Source organism: Gobius niger, assembly GCF_951799975.1.
Source record: "Gobius niger genome assembly, chromosome: 3".
NCBI classification, from domain to species: domain Eukaryota; kingdom Metazoa; phylum Chordata; class Actinopteri; order Gobiiformes; family Gobiidae; genus Gobius; species Gobius niger.
In genome coordinates this window covers 26,800,946-26,820,402 of record NC_136854.1, presented here as the reverse complement: position 1 = coordinate 26,820,402, position 19,457 = coordinate 26,800,946, and the positions used below count along the sequence as shown (strand labels likewise).

General features: G+C 40.0%; 1 protein-coding gene across 2 annotated transcripts in view; it reads left to right on the top strand.

The window, feature by feature from the left end:
• The window catches only part of add3a (adducin 3 (gamma) a), a 79,772-nt gene that overhangs the window by 4,292 nt on the left and 56,023 nt on the right, over window positions 1-19,457 (top strand). Inside the window, exon 1 of one of the 2 annotated variants that reach the window (XM_079553892.1) lies at window positions 14,903-15,169. The exons of the other annotated variant lie outside the window; for it this stretch is intronic. The gene's annotated coding sequence lies outside the window, so the exon portion shown is untranslated. Of the gene's footprint in view, window positions 1-14,902; window positions 15,170-19,457 lie in introns of those variants that run through there. 2 annotated transcript variants of the gene reach the window in all.

The window sequence follows — 19,457 nt, the reverse complement described above, 5'->3', positions numbered from 1 at the left end:
AGAAAAATCCAAACAAAAACAGACACTGTGTTATCTCTGATAGCCCTGCACACTCACAGTTTCCACGGAGGATGTATCTGGTCAAAGCAGTGGAGATACCAGCGTCATGTTTGTGTATGGGAAGTATCGAGGCAAAAGGACATTACTGAGCTGGCCCCTTTTGTTTTGTCCCCATCACTGATATGCGTTTAGTGAGGAACAAACAAACACAAAACATCATGTGACATTATATCACGTTTCTGTTCGGTATGGACTTAAGAATTACGTAATACACTGATATCACACACGTTTTGATCAAAGTGGAATGTGAAAATATAATGACTTTATATTTTCCAGCTATGTGTTGGTGTCAAAGCACAAGGAAAGCCTGACCAATGGATTTGTGAAGTGAGGCTGTGAGCAATGTTAACAGTTCAGTGAAATAACATTGTATGAGTCTAATTTTGCTGTTTATAATGAAAGAAAAGACTGTTTTATATTTTATACAGGAGTTGTACTCAAACTGCGGTATGTGTGGTATTTGGGCTTATTCAGAAGGTACTTAACTGCAATTTCTACTTATTGAATCACAGATAATTTTATATTATGTTTTATTAATAATACGTTAAGGTTGTGGTTCTATAACAATAATAAAAATTGAGCACATTTCAAATCATCTGTCTTTTTGACAGAGCTTAGTCTTGATATGATCTTGATCTTGGCTTAGCTCATTCCTTATCTGAGATGCTGTTATTAGTGACAAAGTCTTTGCATAGAAAAGTTAACCAAAGAGAAGTATTAATGGCACTTTATCCAGCACATTTGAGTCATGAGTCACTTTGCTGTGACCCCGTCTTTCAGCACAGAACTGTCTTGTTAATACAGCTGTCAGTGTGGACTGTGACAGCTGGGCTGCACTGTATAACAACAACAGCAGACTGGTCACCTCCTCATCACGCTCAAACTGAAACTTACATGCATGCACTGCATTTAACTTCACTGTGCAGCATCTTTAAATGATCAACGGAAAGTTATTGCAGTTAAAGGGACTATACAGAGAAAATGTTAAAGTTAAGTATTTTCCTCACCCTACATGTTCCAGCAATGTTTGTAACATTAATTATATTATTATTATAATTATCGTAATTGTGGCTAGTTTTGTCATTTTGGTTTAAAATCAAGATTAATTTCACAGTCCTGGAGCATAAACATATGAGAGAAGACTGAAATGTGAACAGCTTAACAAATACAAGTATCTAAGCAGTTTTCTTTGTTTTGCACTTAATATGGCCCTATGGAGACACAATAGTTTAGTGTTTGCAAAGGATACTAAAAACTAATTACCGAATAAGTTCAGCCGTTGCAATTTGGCTTATTTAATATGTTTTCAATTAAATTGCTATTGATTGCACATCCATATGAAAAGACATTAGAATTGATGTGTTGAAAAGAAAAATGAAATCAAGGGAATGTATTTCTGTGTATGAATGGTCAGTGTCATTGTTTAATAGTTAAGTTTCTACACTTAACCTGGACTTTCAGATCATGTTTCTAGCTGAAGATACAATGTTCATATCTGATTGTAAACTAAATCCTATCACGTCAGGCAATCTTTCTTAGTCTCAAGCCTGGAGAAGACTGTGGCAACGTGACATTACTTGCATAGTGTTAAGTGAAGTCTTGGCCCTGGACCTTCAGTTTGACACATATCTGTCTGGTCTTTACTCTGGCATAGGCAAAGTCTGTGTTGTGAAATGAATGAGCTTGGCTCACCATAATAAGACTATAATTGTACGACTTATGTAAGAGGGACGAGGGGGCAATGACAGGGACAGGTCAGAACCGTCACATCCATTAAATCAATGTGAGACCAATGAGAGGCTGGTCAGCAGAAAAACCCATGATGTAACTGCGGTGGGTCTGGGCCGCCCTCCTTGTCGCGCTAAAACAAAACGATAAGCAGTACGTCCTGCTCAGTACCCGCTTAACCAGCCTCTGCTGTGCAGCTGAAGATACTAAATTCAGGCATATATTCATCATTTTATGGCTAATTATAAATCAGAATGGAACTTTAACCTCTTAACCTCTGCCTTAAAGGGATATTTCAGGATTTTTGATATAGGGGGCCAGATCTTGTGGCAGCGCACGGATGGGCGCAGGCTCTTGGCAAATTATTTTCCGAGTGGCGGAGCTATATGTGCCATTCGCCTCCGCCACCTGGGAGGAGGCGTCACAAGAGGAGGTGACAGCACTGATGGAAACACGGCTGACATTCACTTCCTCGTTTACATTGCGCTGTCTTGCGTTCTTTCTTAAGCCTTAGGCTCTCACAGGTCAAACTAAAAACTTTATTCACCCCATCGTGAGCTAAACGATGTTCACGTCTCGAGAGAAAAAGAGCTACAGCGTCCGCTGTGGCGCGGATCGGCCCACGCTTGGTGTGAACGCGAAGCAAAACAAAAGCACATGTTCACCCCCCACTCCCACACAACCACTCTCCTGGACGCGGAGTCCATCTGGTTGGAGGAAAATGTGTGTCTCCACCCACTTAAATGCGCTAAGTGTGGAGTGGCAAGATCACAAAGTGCGCTCCTACTGAGCGCAAAATGTCACGCTATCGTGTGCGTTTTGAGACACAAGATCGGGCCCAGGGCCTCATTTCCTAGTTATCCAGAGTGTTGTTGATTTCTGGAGATTATAATTTTTTTTTTTGTCCTTATATTAGAAGAGTTTAGTGGTGCTAGGCTAGTGCTAGGCTAGCGCATGTCTATGGTAACTAGTAGCCTGCATTAAAAGCCTCTTCAAAATCATGGGTTAGTCCTCCAAACGTTTCCATTTGATTTGTAGAAAGCTCCTTTGTGAATTCCACGTGTAGTAATGCCGGCCAACAAACTACTGTAGATCGGATAACCTAGCAGATCACCCCGCCGCTGCGTAGCTTACAACCAGGAAGTTGACGCTGCTGATGCAAAATGGTTATATTAAAAAAAATCAACATAGTCAACATAGACATTTATATCAGTAGTCTGGTGTTACAGTATACGTGATTTGCCTCAGGTGCACTGTGCTTGGGCTGTTTTTAATGCAGGCTACTAGTTAGACATGCACTAGACTAGCACTAGCCTAGCACCACTAAACTCTTCAAATATAAGGACTGCAGGAATTTTAAAAAAGATATATCTCCAGAAATCAACAACACTCTAGATAACTAGGAAATTAGTTCCCATATAAAAAATTCTGAAACATCCCTTTAACCAAGAACAATTTTTCCTTTTTAGCTTCGCCCAAATCTAAAAGCTTCTTGACTGTAACAAAATTCATCGAAGCTTTTGCCTTGCATTGTCGTCACTTTTTGTCATATTTTTGGTGTTATTTTTCACCTTTTTACTTCTTTTTTGTCATCTGTTTTGCTGCGTTTTTGTCGCCTGTTTTGCCCCCCCCCCCTTTCATCACTTCGTTGCTTTTTCATCACGTTTTGTCGCTCTTTTGATGCTTTTGTCAAGAAGCTTGGTTAAAGTCGAGCTGGAGAATATGTGCTGTGTTAAGGCGGGTGGTTTTGTGTTTAACTGGATATTGTTTTTTATTTGCAGATGTGAGGTTGGGGGTCCAAGAGTACATTCCTGGAGTATATAAGTCTGCAACATTTTGGAAATGAGTAGTTTGTTGATGTATTACTTGATGACAGCCTCAACATCTGCAAAGCGCAAGAGTTTTTTGCCATTGTTTTATTGGACCTGTCAGGATTCCACGACTGCTGCATTTCAGGTGTTATTCAAACACCATTACAGCCAAAATATGCTGCACATCTAGAACTACTTATACTTGTATTTTCATGGGACTGTGTGTGTGTCCTGCTGCACGTTGACGCTAACATTAGCCCCACGTGCTTTGTCCTGGTGAGGCGTGAGGGGACTGTTGACACAGTTGGTTGGGATGAAGGACAAACCTGGATGGACACTGCCTCCTGTAGCACCTTGGTCAATGTATTGTATGTCAATACTGGGCCAGGTACAATATCTGTTTCATATTGTGTCATTGTTATACTTGACCCTGATGCTTGGTATCGAAGTTTAAGATAAAAATTATTATCAAAATGAAAACAAAAATCTAGAAGCCATTTCATGAACATCTGTATGCAAAGACATCCCTACTTGAAAAATAAGTAAACAGAGAATAGTACTACTATTGCTTGTTTTCTTTATTTCAGTATACTTCTTGAAACTACAGTTCAAAGAAAACCTCGGTGCACTCAAATTACAGCACAGCCACAGGTCATAATGAAAGGTCTCTGAGCATCATTGTTTGAAGTACTTTCATAGATACTGTCTTTCTTTTGCTCAGAATTACAGACATGCAGTGCGATCAATCATGTATGAAAACAGTAACTTTTTTTCACTGTAAAGTTTTGAACTGGAATCTCAAATAGTGCAAATAGTAATGATGTGTTTTTGTGTTTTTTGCTTAGTTGATGAGAAGACTAAAACAGAAGAGGGTAAGTCCTTTTTTCCGCCTGTTTTTGGCATCAACATAAAGTCCTTGTTGAGAAGTACTAATTTCCAACATAACACTGTGAGCTCATAGAAATTAAAAATAAATGTTTATGTAGTGGTGAATGGAGTGGAAAGTTCTGGTGTGATACTGAAACGCGTCAGCCGGTTCCTTCAAGGACACGAGGCAGATTGAAATATGACACTGACAAAATGGTTCCTCGCCATTCTGATTGTTGAAACAAGACCTGTCATCTATATCAGGTGTTGCAGCTGGTTACACCTATAATATTTACAAGCTGAATTAATTAATGGAACGGTTGAGGCTGTTTGGCTTGTTGAGACTAACTCTGACTCCACTTCGACTTTTTAAAAACCTCTCACTTCAGCCATGTTTTTGTCAATACATTCATTTGTTTCCCATCAGTGCCTGTTTTTACCACAACTTGTGAACTTCTTTAAAACTTCCGCCAGATCCATCACAGACTCGTAGAACATTCTGTGCACTGTCTGGTTGGTGTTGAAGGACCTCAGTAGAGCTGGGTACCGTTCCATTTTGCTTTCGATACCGGTTCTTTAAATATACTTGGTTTTTGATACCGATACCTGAACAATACTTTTTTATTTTTCTTGTAAATTTTGAGGACCAACAGCATCAAAACTTGAAAATAAAAGGGTACCTACGTTACCTTAGACATCAGCTGCCTCAGTAATGAAGGCTTTGGCCCTCCCTGTAGACCGCGTCCATGTTTTTATTCCAGTACACCTCCTGTACTTCTCCGCCATCTCCAGACAGGCTGCCTGGATGAAGGCGCAACTTTGGTCCTCCTCGGGTTTAACACCAATTCTGTGGGTTTGTGGCATTGAGCTGTAGGTGGTTCCTGTCGCTCAAAGTGACAAAGTTGTCCACCACAGTCCTGTACTCCCCTCTCATTCCCGCCAGTGATGCATCCAACCACTGCTGAGTCATCAGAGACTTTCTTAAGGCGGCAGGACAGTTGTGCAGTTGCTAAAGTCTGCGGTTTGCAATGATGATCTTTTGGCATCGCCAGGATTGATGAAAGTGGATAATACGGATATTGTCTCGGACCTTGTGGTACTGATGATTGTATTCATAATATTAGTACAAAAAATATGAACTACACTGAACTGCGCTGATTTTGAACCAGAGTTCAACGTGCAGTCTTGTAACGCATCCAACCACTAATAAAAAAGAGTCCAATGCCATGAAGCCCCATTTCAAAATTAGACAATAAAACCAAGCGGATTAACAGATGTTGATCCCACAATGAGCATGACTGCACTTCAGTAATTCTTAAATCTGTCATGACTCATGATAAATGTTTGTGTGAGCTGCAGATACAGACCTCGGCCCTTGTTGGGCTGCGACTGTGTCATTCCTCTGAACCAGTGTCATGGAACTAATGGGAACAGTGGGAAAACCAAAACATTTGGTTATTACCAATGGCTTAAGCTCATACTGGAGAAAAATCCGTCAAGAGTTATCCTAAGGTTCAAGAACTAAAGGCATGCTATAGGCATTGTTCTCAACTGACATGTCTGCTCTGTTCTAGTTGTCATTTATTCTTCTGTGTCTTGTTTAAAGGTTTAATATTCCTTTCACTGAATCTTTAGCAGCACAAGCTGTCCTATGTCAGCATTTCTTCGAGCTTCCATAGCCACCTCACACTCTCTCTTAGCTTTAGAAGAGCAATGTGACGTTTTGTTGGACCTACATGTGTTAAATATCCATTTGGCCCAAATGTGTTTTTTCTTATTAAGACAGAAACTGTGTGTGGACTAAAGACCTGATATATTGTTGGTACCGAAGGCAGCAGTACTGCCCATTATTGATATATATATTTATATAAAAAAAAGAAGAACCTAAGATCGACAAGGCCATGGTATGTGTGTGGTGGACGGTATCGATGCAGCATTGGTGAAAAACTGAGCCCAGGGATTAAACATGTCCACTTAAGTTTTGTAGCTTCTTAGACTAAGCCACATTGATATATATTTATTATACCCTTGTGTTGGTTTATGTCATCATGATGAATCACCATGGAGTTGCCATGAGTTTTACATCATGGCAACTCCTGTCCGTGCTTGAGAACAAGCAGAGCTTTACTTTAACTCCTATTGTAACCTGTTCAATTATTTCCTTCTCTTTCTCCAATATGATACCATCAGCTACCCATTTGATTCCTGACAGTATTGGACATTTATAACTGTAAAAGACAAGCCTTTTTTTTTTTATCTTGCAAAGCATATGCAAGTCACAGTACAAGATTTACTGCAGAGATGGACTACAGTTGTTGGGCATGGGAGTGTTGCAGATTCAGTGAAAGGCTGATGGCACAGAACCAGGCTCTGGATTTTGTGCAGGATAAAACTTTTAAGACTGTAAATCATAAAAGTCTGAGCTCATCTGGCACCACTTTGTATAAAGACACTGACCAAGCCCTTCAGCACAGCCTCATCTGACACTGGGGTGTTCTTAAATAATATAGTAGCTAGTTCAGTGGTTCATTTTCAGTAATTCATTCTCTGTGCAAAATTTTTAACTGAGTCGGAAAAATAATCCAGCATTTGATTGAGAATTCTGTTTTGTTTATGGACTTTTTCAAATATAATTTTAAGATATGGGGCAAAGAAAGGTAACTCAATCATTAAACAATTTTGTTCACCCTTTACATCGAGGAAAGTTTCAGTCCATGGGGGATCTTACTGTTTGATTACGGAGCTCTTTAACTCATGCTGTTTCCAGTTCAGATATTTCGTGGTTCGGAATTTTGGGATATTCTTTCTTATTTTTCTTAAAGATATACTGCATTTATTAGGGCTGCCCAGTTTATTACTCAGGTATTGTTTTGGCAGTGTTAGCATTATTATTACAGTCTGCTTTTTACACAGATATTACTGTATGTATGCCTCTTTTTTTTAATCTCCATTAAACAAAGCAATTGTTAACACATGGTTTCAATCAGAGACTGAATGGGCGTCTCTCCTCACACTTAATTACAGTGTGAGCGTGTGATGTAGTTTGTTTTTCATTTGTAACATGAATTGTCGCTCTGCTGTTGTGTGAAGCTCGTATATCTCTCGCTGTTCCCTCGTCTGTGCGTGTGGTTTTGCGGTTGTCTCTCGTCTTCTGTCATTAAGCACATCCCAATTAAACGCATGTGGCCATGACTCGACCACATAAACAAACTGACACATGTATTGGACGGCGCTGTTACCAAATTTAGCCTGAAGGAATTCCTTTTAGACTTTAGGGCTGTTAGTGCTGTTCTGTGCAGGTGAAAAAATTTGGAAAGTATAGGGATATATATGGATTGCAGCGGGGGAAGAGAGCTTTGCCTGGTCAGAGGGTTAGGTTGTAAGTGATATTATTTGAGCAAATTATATGGTTAACCTCTTCACCTCCACCTGAATCGAGCACATTATCTCCAGTTTGGCTTAATTCAAATCACGTAAAAAACGTATTGAAAAAAAGCCAACAAAACAAGTGACAAAAGCAAATAAAGAGCAACAACAAAGCGGCAAAAATGTGATGAAAACGCAATGAAAAAAGCCACAAAAAAGTAACAAAAAAGTTACTTTAAAGTGGAAAAAAATTGATTAAAAATGAATGTGACAAAAGTGACGACAACACGGCTTTCAAATGAGGGGTTGCTCTGACCTCGAGGCTATAAACTCCAGTCAGTCCAGAAGCTTTTAGATTTGGGTCAGGCTGAAATGGAGAAAAGGCGGGTGGTAAGAGGTTAAGAATCATCAAATATGACCAATTTCAGCATAATTGTTTGAAAGTAAATATTTAAAAATAGTTCTTTTCATGTGCTGATACATTTATGGAGCCACAATTTTGGACTGGGGGTGCGGCCCGACTGCAGCACATGCAGGGGGGAATAAATAAGAAATGGGCAGATCAATACCACAGTATCAATGTATCAATACCAAGTCAGGACGCATTTTAGGTATTGATACTAATTAACAAGGCGATGTGGCCTATAATCTATATCACAATATAAAAAAGAATCATGATAACGATATATTGGACTATGTAATTGACAATGGACAAAATACTTCCAAATCCCAGCCTTACACCTGTTGGGAAGACTAATTCAGTAATATATATTTTTTTTGTTTTGTTTTTAGCAACATACCAATTTCCTCACAAATATGATCTACTCAAGCAGTTTACATCCTTCATTTCATTTTACTTTTTAAGCACCTGTCCCCATGTTCTACAGTCAGGGTTTATGCTGCTCTGATGGAGCTGTAGAGTAATTACAACGCTACAAAATATTACAACGATATCAAAAAATTATTTCGCGATAACGATATGCGATACAATATGACCCACACCTACTAATTAACATAATGTATAGAAAATAGCAAGACAGCAATTACAGTTACTTTAGAGTGACTTAATTATCACGTGCCAGCATGCAGCATTGTGTCCATTCATTTCAACCTGGATAGACACAAACAGACAAAAGCAGCGATTAGGAAGATTTATTGATCTGTATATTAGTTTGGCATTGCATTGATTTTAAAAGTGCAGTGTAACCCATCTCTAGTTTTGGAGAGGAAGTTAAGAATTTAAATGACAATGAAATCAGGTATTTTGTCTTTGACGTATGACTGACCCCTCCTAAAGCATTCATCTGGAAGGCTTTGGTAAGGTTTGTCAAAGTAGTATCAGTTCGCATCTTTGTTTGCACCTCCCTGTTTCTACATCTGAGACTTTGTAGTGCCAGGTCACAATCAGACGTTTGTGCTGCGTCTCTGGGAAAGCTTGATCTTGGCCTCACACACGTTCACTGTGGCGTCTGCCTCAAAAGAGCGATTCATCAGTGAAAGAAGGACATGGACACTGCTCAGACGGCTCTGTCCTGACCTGACCGTGGATAGGTCACCAAGGCGGGGGCACAATCAAGTCGTAGATTTATGGTTTCCTCAATATATGAATGAATAATCTTATCTTTCTTTTAGTCTAATCAAGTAAAGTTCTATCTTGTCGATTATGGGTGGGCCGAGACACTTTACCACGGCTTTACCCGAATCTACAAGCTTCTTGACAAAAGCGTCAACATAACAACGCAAACGAGGATGAAAACACGACAAAAAAGTGACAAAAGTGAAACAGAAAAGTTATGAGAAAAAGTCACAAAAGAGCGACAAAAACAAAGTTACAAAAAAAAGTCTGTTTTCTTTCAAAGGAGAAGTTTACTCTGTTGCTCTCCAGTCGAGAAGCTTTCAGATTTGGATAAAGCCGAACTGGATATAATGCATTGAGGCTAAGGTAAGGGGTTAACTGTAATGAAAATCTATTTAAATGTGCCTTTACGCCATATTCCTGACATAGAATTACTCATAATTGCAAAATGTCAGAAAAAGTCACACATGGTCTTGTCATTTTGCAAGTGAAAAAGCTGCTTATTTAATCTGAGTCAGTTTCGACCACATTATTGCCCCACAGCAGATGCACTAAAACAACAGTCCTGCAATAATCCCATTTGCTCTGTGGGACTTTTAAAGGTCGTTTTTGTTTAATGTCATCATTACTGCAGCTGGCAGGGAGCGTTGGAAATGAGACGAGGAGAGAGTGGGTGTAAGTAACGCTGTTTGGCAGAGTGTAACAAGACTGGACCCCTCCCTTTGAAAGCCTGACTCACGCGCTGCACTGAAGCAGAAACCTCTCATGAAGACATTGTTTATTTGCATGATTAAGAAAATGTTAACTTGGTGAGCAGTAAACGGTCTGACTCTTAATGCCTGTAACATATACTGAGGGTGAGGTTGTAAGGTCCTACATCTGCCAATATATAAAACCATGTGACAGTGGTTTTCTGCTGCTACATGTACATACATTCAAGGTGTATAATGACCTGCTTTAAGTAGTAACATATACAAACTCCAGCCTCGCAGTGTAAATTATCAATACCTTTTAGGCAGTTTGATCTGTCTTGGTCAACTAAATATACTGTAATAACGTGATTGGAGAGGACACCACAGACGCGCTCCACTGTGCACTGTAAAGGGCAGCTCCTGGGGCACACTTGAACTCATTAGTTAAGTCTGTGTTTACATCTGTCACACAGAGTTACTGTCAAGACCCCAGACTCCAGATCTGCAGACGGCGGGACCCCGGTCGCCTCAGGACACTCATATACAAACATAAATGTGAGTATATTCATTTGTCAAACTATGCCAAAATTTACCTCAACTCTTCAGTTCTATCATTGTTTAGAGTTAAGGATTAATCTTTTTCATTCCTGTTTTAGAAATACTTGGTGCAAAGTCAAGTCCAGATGCCTTGAAATTAAAGCACAAATATGATTTTGTGGTTTAGACTTGGCCCAAAGCCAATAACATTTTTCCTGAAGTTTGTTCATTCTTTAATTCTGTAATTACCATGCAGAAAAGAGTTATAGTATATCCTCCTTAAACTGGCTCCATGTACCCTACAATTACCTGTGAACCATAAGTGCCTATTAAACAACAGTTACACTGACGTTTATCCATCTGTCTTAAAGCAGTCAGTACAGAGAAACACTCCCGGCTCATAAATAATCTACATGTGCATCTTTTTTTAACCCACTCACCGATGGGCCTCGGCACTTGCACTGAAATATGTGCTAATGTTAGAGCAGGCATGCACTGGTCTATACTGAGACATCCTATACACACAGTAACAGGGGACATGTTTTCATTTATTGATATATTTTATATCAAGGAAATGTACATGTTTTATTACAGTAACAAATTGTATTGTTACATAGCTAGGGCTGAAACAACTAATCGATTATTGAAATAGTTGACATCTATTTTAGTAATCGATTAATCGTTTTCTGGTAAACACAGACTTAAGAAGACAAAAAATTACATGAACATTTTGTATTTTTGATGAAGAACAGTTGGGATTGTGTTTTGTAGCAGAATTATCACTAAGAGCCTCCAACAAACATTCACTTTAAAGAGACTAGATGCAAGTTGGTCATTTTATACTCTCTACTGCCACCTCAGGTCTTATGCGTAACTGCAGCTTCTATATTAAGCTTGTGCATGACGGCACTTCGGACACGAATGAACACCTTTTTGAGTTTTAGAGGCAGTTGTGGTGAACAGGTCTGAGCTCATTCTACACATCATGGCTGGACCATGTAGGCAGAGGAAAATACTTTTAACATTTTTCAACTCTGTATAGTCCCTTTAAGTTTACACCATCAAAAAAAGGTCAAGTGGCGTCACTTTAACGTTATGCGATAAAAGGTTTGGAAAAATTAAATGTTCATACGCAAGGCGATTAATCGTAAAAATACTCAGTTGATTAATTGATTACCAAAATAATCGATAGTTACAGCCCTATATGTAACACTTTGTAAAATGATGAAATGGCCAGTGGCATTTCGAGTATGATGTAGGTGTGTTTTGTGTGCTATCATAGATATCAAGATAAGTTCATGTGCCAGTCTTGGTGGCATTTGGCCTCTAGAACTGGTTTAAAACATAACAACAAAAATAATACAACTACAAATTGTGTTATGCTAATTACCAGTAAGTGAATCCTCTCCTTGATATTCACACATTACACTTTTGTACTACATTAAAAACATATTTTCTCCTCATAAACAAAACAGTTGTACCACATGTTTTAGTCGTGTTTGGTTGTTTCTATATTTTGGTCTCAATTATTACATTTGTGGCTTTTATGTGTCTTATTCTCTACAAACCTCTATTTACTGCTATAAAGTGGCCTCGAACAGGTTCTAAAGTGATTAAATTCTCTTAACAAGTATGATAATAATAATAATGAACTTTATTTGTATAGCACTGTAAACAACAGTTAACACCCCAAGTTTCACACTTCATTCTTTGGGTCATCAGTCTTTTCACGGCGTTCTGCTTGAATAAAGCTCTACAGAAAATACTTTCCAGTGTAGGAGCATGTCTTCCCTCAGAGTCAGTGAGCAATTGATCCTCTTACTTAGAATTGGTTTGACAAACAGCCCCACTCGCCACAGACAGAAGCAGAAATCCCTGCACTTACAGTCCGACAGCGGGAGGCACGGTCACACATGCACCCCCGTCTCCTACGGCCCAAGCTGAATTATAGATTGGTAAATTGATGTGGGCTCAGCTGGACCACTTCCCCAAAGCTCTGACATACGATGATATACTTTTGCCTCCTGTAATTACTTTCAGCATCGTATAGTCAGTGATAATGGTGAGCATTTATCGTCTATATGGGAGATATTTGCAGTTTTTCATAGATTTTTTTCTATTGTTATTGCTTCTTGTGACGAAACATCCACATCACAAGAAACCACACTATATTGCAAAATTGCAGGAATTCTCAATCTGACTGGGATTTGCACATTTCTTTTGCTAGCACAGCCAAAAACATCTGTAAAAGTTCAGTTCCTGTAATGAATTCAACCTTGATTCTTGTTTTTTTATGTCTTGTTTTGTTTGCTCAACATTTTTAAGCTGTAATGTTACCTTCTGTGTTGAAATGTTTTCGTACAACATTGTGTTTTCTGCCCTCCAGTAATAAGTATTTCTCTTCGGCTTTTCCATCTTTCCATCTGTCACTAAAACAGGCTTAATGGACCGTCTACTGGTTTGTAAGACATACTCAAAGCGGTTAAAAGACTTGAATGTTGTAGGAATAGTGTGAAGAGCGTCTTTCATATGCTAATCGAATGTCGTCCTCTTAAATTTGGTTAGGGTTACCGACTACAAATTGACCTAATTACAATGTTGTGACCATGCTAAACGGACTGACTTGTGTGACCCCACTTATGTTATTTTCCACCACAGAAGAACATCAGAAAAATGTGTTTAGCTTTTTTCAAATAATCATTTAAGTGCAGATTGCACAATAGACACATTTTTTCCTGAAACATAGTTAACACAATTATGTTTAAGCTTTTGCTGAAGATTGTGCTTTGTTTTGTTTGGCCATTTTTGCGATGTTTATAGTTTCACTTCCTTATTGGACACCGACAGGAAGTGACATAGATGAAGGCAAAACATTTTAAACTGTTGCCGTGCAACCATGTAAATGGAAAATGAGTTAAACTGCTCTGGAACTTTACCTCTATCTATGCCATTTCCTGTCAGCAGAACCTAGTAACTCATGCCCCTAGAGGCCATAAGCGCCACTGCAGGTGTTGTGCTCTTTTGTGGCTTTTTTGTGGCTTCTTTACTTTTCATCGGTTAATTTTGATCCTTTTTTGTTACGTTTTTTGTCTGTGAGAGTAAAGTAGCATTAGCCCGCAGTTAGCTTTACCCGTTTAGCTTCTTCTTTGTGATTCCATTAGTGTGTATTGCGTCATTGACTCGGAGGCAGGGAAGTTGCAATTGTGGTTTTCTGGCCAGAGACACCATGGGGAGATGAAAGACCCCTCAATCATCCCATTAACACTTGTATTACTCTCAGGGGGGATTTATTAAGGTAAACAAGTGAGTTAGTTCTTCTTTAAAGAGACAAGATGCAAGTTGGTTATTTTATACTCACTACTGCCACCTCAGGTCTTAAGCGTAACTGCAGGTTCTATATTAAGCTCGTGCTTGACGGCACTTCAGACCCAAAGTAACACCTTTTTGAGTGACAGTGCAGGATTTTAGAGGCAGTTGTGGTGAACAGGTCTGGGCTCATTCTACACATAAGGACATGGCTGGAACATGTAGGGGGAGGAAAATACTTAGTTTTAACATTTTTAAACGCCGTATAGTCCCTTTAAATATTCAAATAAAATAGCATTTCTGCCCAACGTTTCTCCATTAAAATTGCTGCTTCGCTGAAATAAAATTATAATTATACAACTGATAAACTTGCAACTGATGTCATCCATCTAAATACTGTAAGTAGTATTTTTTCAAAAGCCTTAAAACTTGACATATGCACTTTACGTCTTCTTTACAATAAGTATGCCACGTCAAGTGGGGGTGTTTAGGCGGATTCATCCTCCATATTGCATTTAAAACATTTTCATTACATAATCTTGTTCTCCTTTGCGGTTGACTTGCTCACGAAATGTAGGACCACTGCCACTTTTTTTAACAAAGTAAATTCAACTTTGTCACTTGGCATGTGGCCGAGATAGTTTGCAATAGCCTACATATAGAAAAGTAGGAGAAGCATGGTCAAGAAAGACACAGGATGAACTCCTGACAGTTTTTAATTTTACTTTCAATTTCACACTTAACCCTCTGGTGCTTCAAGCCACGTGTACCAAAGACTGTAGATCAGAGGTGTGTGTGTGTGTGTGTGTTTTTTTCTTTTCCCACAATGGATCACTGGGGCACCCCGGGGGCAGAGACACCCTGTCACTCCATGTAAATTCAAACATGCTGGCCCCTCCCCCTTCTCCTCCGCCACCTCCCTACAGCAGCACCCCACTCTCCGCATACTTCCCTGAGCCACTGCAGCTGATAACTTCCCTCAGCAGATAAGGCGCAGGGACCGGGGAGGGAAGAGCCGCGCGGACAATATCTTTGGAGGGAAAAGGCAAGAGGGGGTGGAGCTTTGGCGAGAGTGAAGAGCCAGAGCAACAGTTTTTTTTTTTTTGCTGCTACTATGGGAGAGGCGTGTTAAACGGACTGAGTGAAGGCACTACACAGACTGGAGTGACTGCAGTGCAGGTGAATCAAAGGTCCAAAGGAAACCGCACTTCTCCTGGCTGATTGAGGTTTGTTTTGACTCAGTGTTTTCATAGGGCATTGCTCAAATAATAGATCAGCTGTGCTTTTGTCGGGAATGCTGTCTCATGCAAAGCTGAACTGATTTTCATTCAACACTGCAGGAGCACAGGGATTTGGCAAAAGGAGATTGAATTGGAAAGTAAGTAAAGTAGGGCATAAAACAAACCGTTCTTGGGCTGCTTCCAAGTTGCAGTGGCTGAGTTCCCTCCCTTTTCTTAAAAAAAACTGGGGAGTTCTTTTGAATGTGGAGAAGAATAGGAGCTGTGAATGGGCCTGAGATAGCTTTCTGTGTGCGTAAGAAAGGTGCCACCCTCTCAAGTGTCGGCATGCTTCAGAGGGCGGGGGTGCTGTGGGTAATCCGGGGGTCACAGGAATCTGCAGTGGGGTTTAAAACAGAAATGAGCTATGTCTGCTATGTCTGACCAGCAAAATTAGAAAACACAAGATGATCAACTGAGGGACTGTCTTGATTTTTTTTTAAGACCAGCTTTGAGATGTGACTGTGGTTGTTTTGATGAAGAAAATCCTATAGGGGATTTCCTGGGATTTGGGGAATTTCACTTTCCTTTTCTCTGTAAACAACACAGGCTTTAGTCAAACTCCCAAAATGCCCCGAGCAGGAGTTCACCCTGCAAGAATTTATTTTATCAGGCAATCTTAAAATTACCTGACATTGCAAAACTCTGAAATGAATTGCCTCGCAGTCTGTCGTATTTGCTTGTGCTTTTAGTTCCCCCAATTTATTTGAGATTATGTAACTGGTTTTCTCTGTGTTTTGTTCTTGGTTAGTGACAGTGTAATAAAGGACTCTTTCATGAGCGACAGTATAACTAATGAGACTTGCGGAGGTTTAGTTCATCTGATTTAGCCGCTTTTATCGCTCAGGGCGTTTTGCATGACTGGGGTGAGCACACCAGATCTCAAGTTTATGGGAATGTGTTGTTGAGATAAGAATAGCTTTAAATCTAAATCAGTCCGGGCTCCTGTCTCCTGGCAGTTCCACAGACCGGTGGGCACTGTGACTCGCAGGCGTCTACGGGATTAGCGAGTGTAGAAAATTACCGTGTCAGATCTTGTTGTACTGTTTACTTTGAACAGGAGCGCCAAAACCTAAACCTTTTTAGAGCTTTTTACTATGCTTCATGTACTATGCTTTTCCCATCATAAACATACCTGGAGTTGTGTTTCGAGCCGTCTTTGGATCTTAACCGGGGCGACAGCTCCCAAAAAGCGCCTCCTCAGGCCCTAAATGTCCAGAAAATGCTTTCCTCACCTTCCAATCTCTAGCCAAGTTTAATCCTATCATCGTGAAGTGAAAATACTTACCGTAGCTTCACTGTAGCTTTTTTTTTTTTTTTTTTTTACTTTTTATTGAAACAGCTGCACAGCAAAGTGGAGCAAGAGGCGGGGGAGTGGGAGGGGCTTTTTTGGAGATTAACGGCTATTATGTTTAAGCTGGTTTAGATCAATATTGCATTTTCTAACCAACAAACTATAAAATAGTGATAAAGATGGGATGCTTGCCAAATATCAGCAAATTGTGCAGAAAGCCTAATACCCCCTTTTTAAAACAGGGTTTGTAATGCAAATAAAACCAAGGTAAAAATGCCAAAGCAGGGTGGTGACTTTTTTTTTTCAGAGGCTAAACACCCAAATCAAATGCCGCATCGATTGAGAGTGAAGGAAGGTTGGGTTTCCTGGTTCCTTTGGCGTGTCCCTAAAAGCGTGACAGCCCCTGTTTGAGCGTGTCTGTGTTTATGTTTCTTGTTGGGGCAAAGTGTTTTTGTAACTTCTTTTGTATTGAAATTGCTTACACTGGTGCTTCCATGACACTGGCTGCTATGGCGATGACTTCAGGTCCTAAAACGTCTCTCCAAATATTTGCCAAAGGGGCAGAAATCTCTGTCATTGCAAAAGCTTTGTTCACCCCTTTCTGCTTTTTTCCCCTAATAGTTAAGAACGCGTTGTGTGCTGTACCATGGAGGGAGAATTCTGGTCCCGGTGATTTGCAGCGCTGCTAACCTTGACTTCCTCTCCTGAGACATTTAGATATCTATCAGAATTCAACACCACATGCTTTTCCTGGTTCAGTGCTCCTTTCTCACATTTATCTTTCTACAAATTCAAAACAGATTCTTTAGTGCTCCTCTCTCCGATTGTAGTAGACACCAAATTTGTCTCATGCTGAGCCCAGGTCGATGGTCTTGCTCCGTCTCTGCCTCGCTCTCTGGATCCACTCAAGCCTCATGGATATTCTTCTTCTTTGCACGTGTGCTCGCATAAATGTCTCTGTGCACACTATATGTATCAGAAGCCTGGTCAATATCACACAGGGATCTTGTGAGTTGCTGCTGCGCTCCAGAAAACGTGGTTGTTGGTGTGTCGAAGAGACTGGCCAGTGATTATGTCATACAGTGTGGTTTCCAGCTGCCTGAGTCACCTGCATCTCATTATGGCTTCACAGTGTGGATATAGGCACTTTGTTTACAGTGCTTAAAATTGGATAGATTTACCTTTTATCAAACCCAAGCAGTTTCAGTGCAGCCAGTACATTGTATACAGTGGATTGAGGATGTATTCATGCCCCTCTGTTTATTCCTATGCCATCCTGTCAAAGTATACTGAAAATGTTTTAATGATTTTTGCATGTTTAAGAGCAGTGGAACAGGTCTGCAAATAGGTCATAATACTTAGAAGAATTGCTATTTTCCCTCATTTTTAACCTCTTAACCCCCGCCCTAACCGAGCACTTTTTCTCCAGTTCGACTTTACCCTACTAGAGCTGACTAGAGCTTACTGCCTATGGGTCAGAGTAACGGCTCATTTGAAAGCGAAGACCTACAAAATGAATCTACAGTTTGTGTTGCTTTTTCATCACTTTTTTGTCACCCGTTTTGTTGTTTTCTTTGCTGCGTTTTCATCCTCATTATCTATTGATTCAATAATGAAAGGGTTTTTGAATTGAACATTTTGCTATTGTTTTTAAAGCAGTACTAAGTAATTTGTTTACCTTAATAAATCCTTTTTGTAGTACCTCTGGGAGTAATACAAGTGTTAATGGGATGATTGGGGGGTCTTTCATCTCCCCCTGGTGTCTCTGGCCAGAAAACCATAATTGCAACTTAGCTGCCACCGGGTCGGAGTCACCAATACGCACTAATGGAATCATGAAGAAGAAACTAACAGGCTAATGGGCAAAGCTAACTCTGGGCTAGCGCCACTTAAACAGTGTTTACAGTCAAGTGAGACACCAAGTTCAAGTGAAAAAAATTATCTCTGTTGTGTAATTGGATGTACAATATCCCTCTCTCCCTTTGTCTTTTCTGTCAGCGTAGCAATTACTCTCACAGACAAATAATGAGTATAAAACTGCAACATACTACGATGCCTGCAGTGGCGCTTATGGCATCTAGGGGCATGAGTGACTTAGTTCTGCTTTAAAATGTGATTAATTACAATTAGTTTATTACAGACCCTGTAATTGAATCGAAAATGTAATCTAGTCCCACCATATTGAAAGAGATCTGAAACGTTGCTGAAGCCTCTGTTGTACAAAAGAACCTTGTCCATGAACACTTTAGTCATGACCCTTTGACCTGTCGTTTGTCCTAATATTCTCAAGTGGCTTGAATGTGCTACAGGTCACAGGGCGAGAGCAATAAAGTTTGAAATAGTTCCCTCAGCGATGTATACAAACGCGTGTTTTAGCCCAGTCAGAGTTCATGGGAACACTGGACTCGTCATCTGCTCTATGGTAGTAATCCATCCACAGTGTAATCATAATTTGGCATAAAGGTGTTTTTATGCAAACTCATGCCTCACTCAAATTCAGCGATTTATCAAAGGCTAGAGTTGGAGTGAATCGAAGCTCTGGACTCAATGTTGGGTAATCAAAACTCTCCCCACTTCTCTAACAGACCAAATTATTTACAAAGGGAGTGAGGGAGGGGACTTCCCAAAATCCCCTTGAAATTGCGTCTATTTTATTTTAGCCGCTTGCACCCCACCCTTTTCTCTTCTGGAAGTCATTTCTAAAGTCCTGTGTTACTTTGTCCAGAGCCTGATATGTACGCAAAGCTCGGAGAGTGTGCACTGCTCTGTGACGTTTCCCGCCTCATATCAGGGGAATTACATCAGAGTTGAACATGAGGTCTTTGACTCGGTTCCAGCTGTAGTTTAAGATTTGGTCCATGATCTACATGTAATCAAACTGTCTTTGAATGAATGAATAACTCTCCTTTGACGAGTCTGTTTTCTTATTGCTGTCATCGCCAT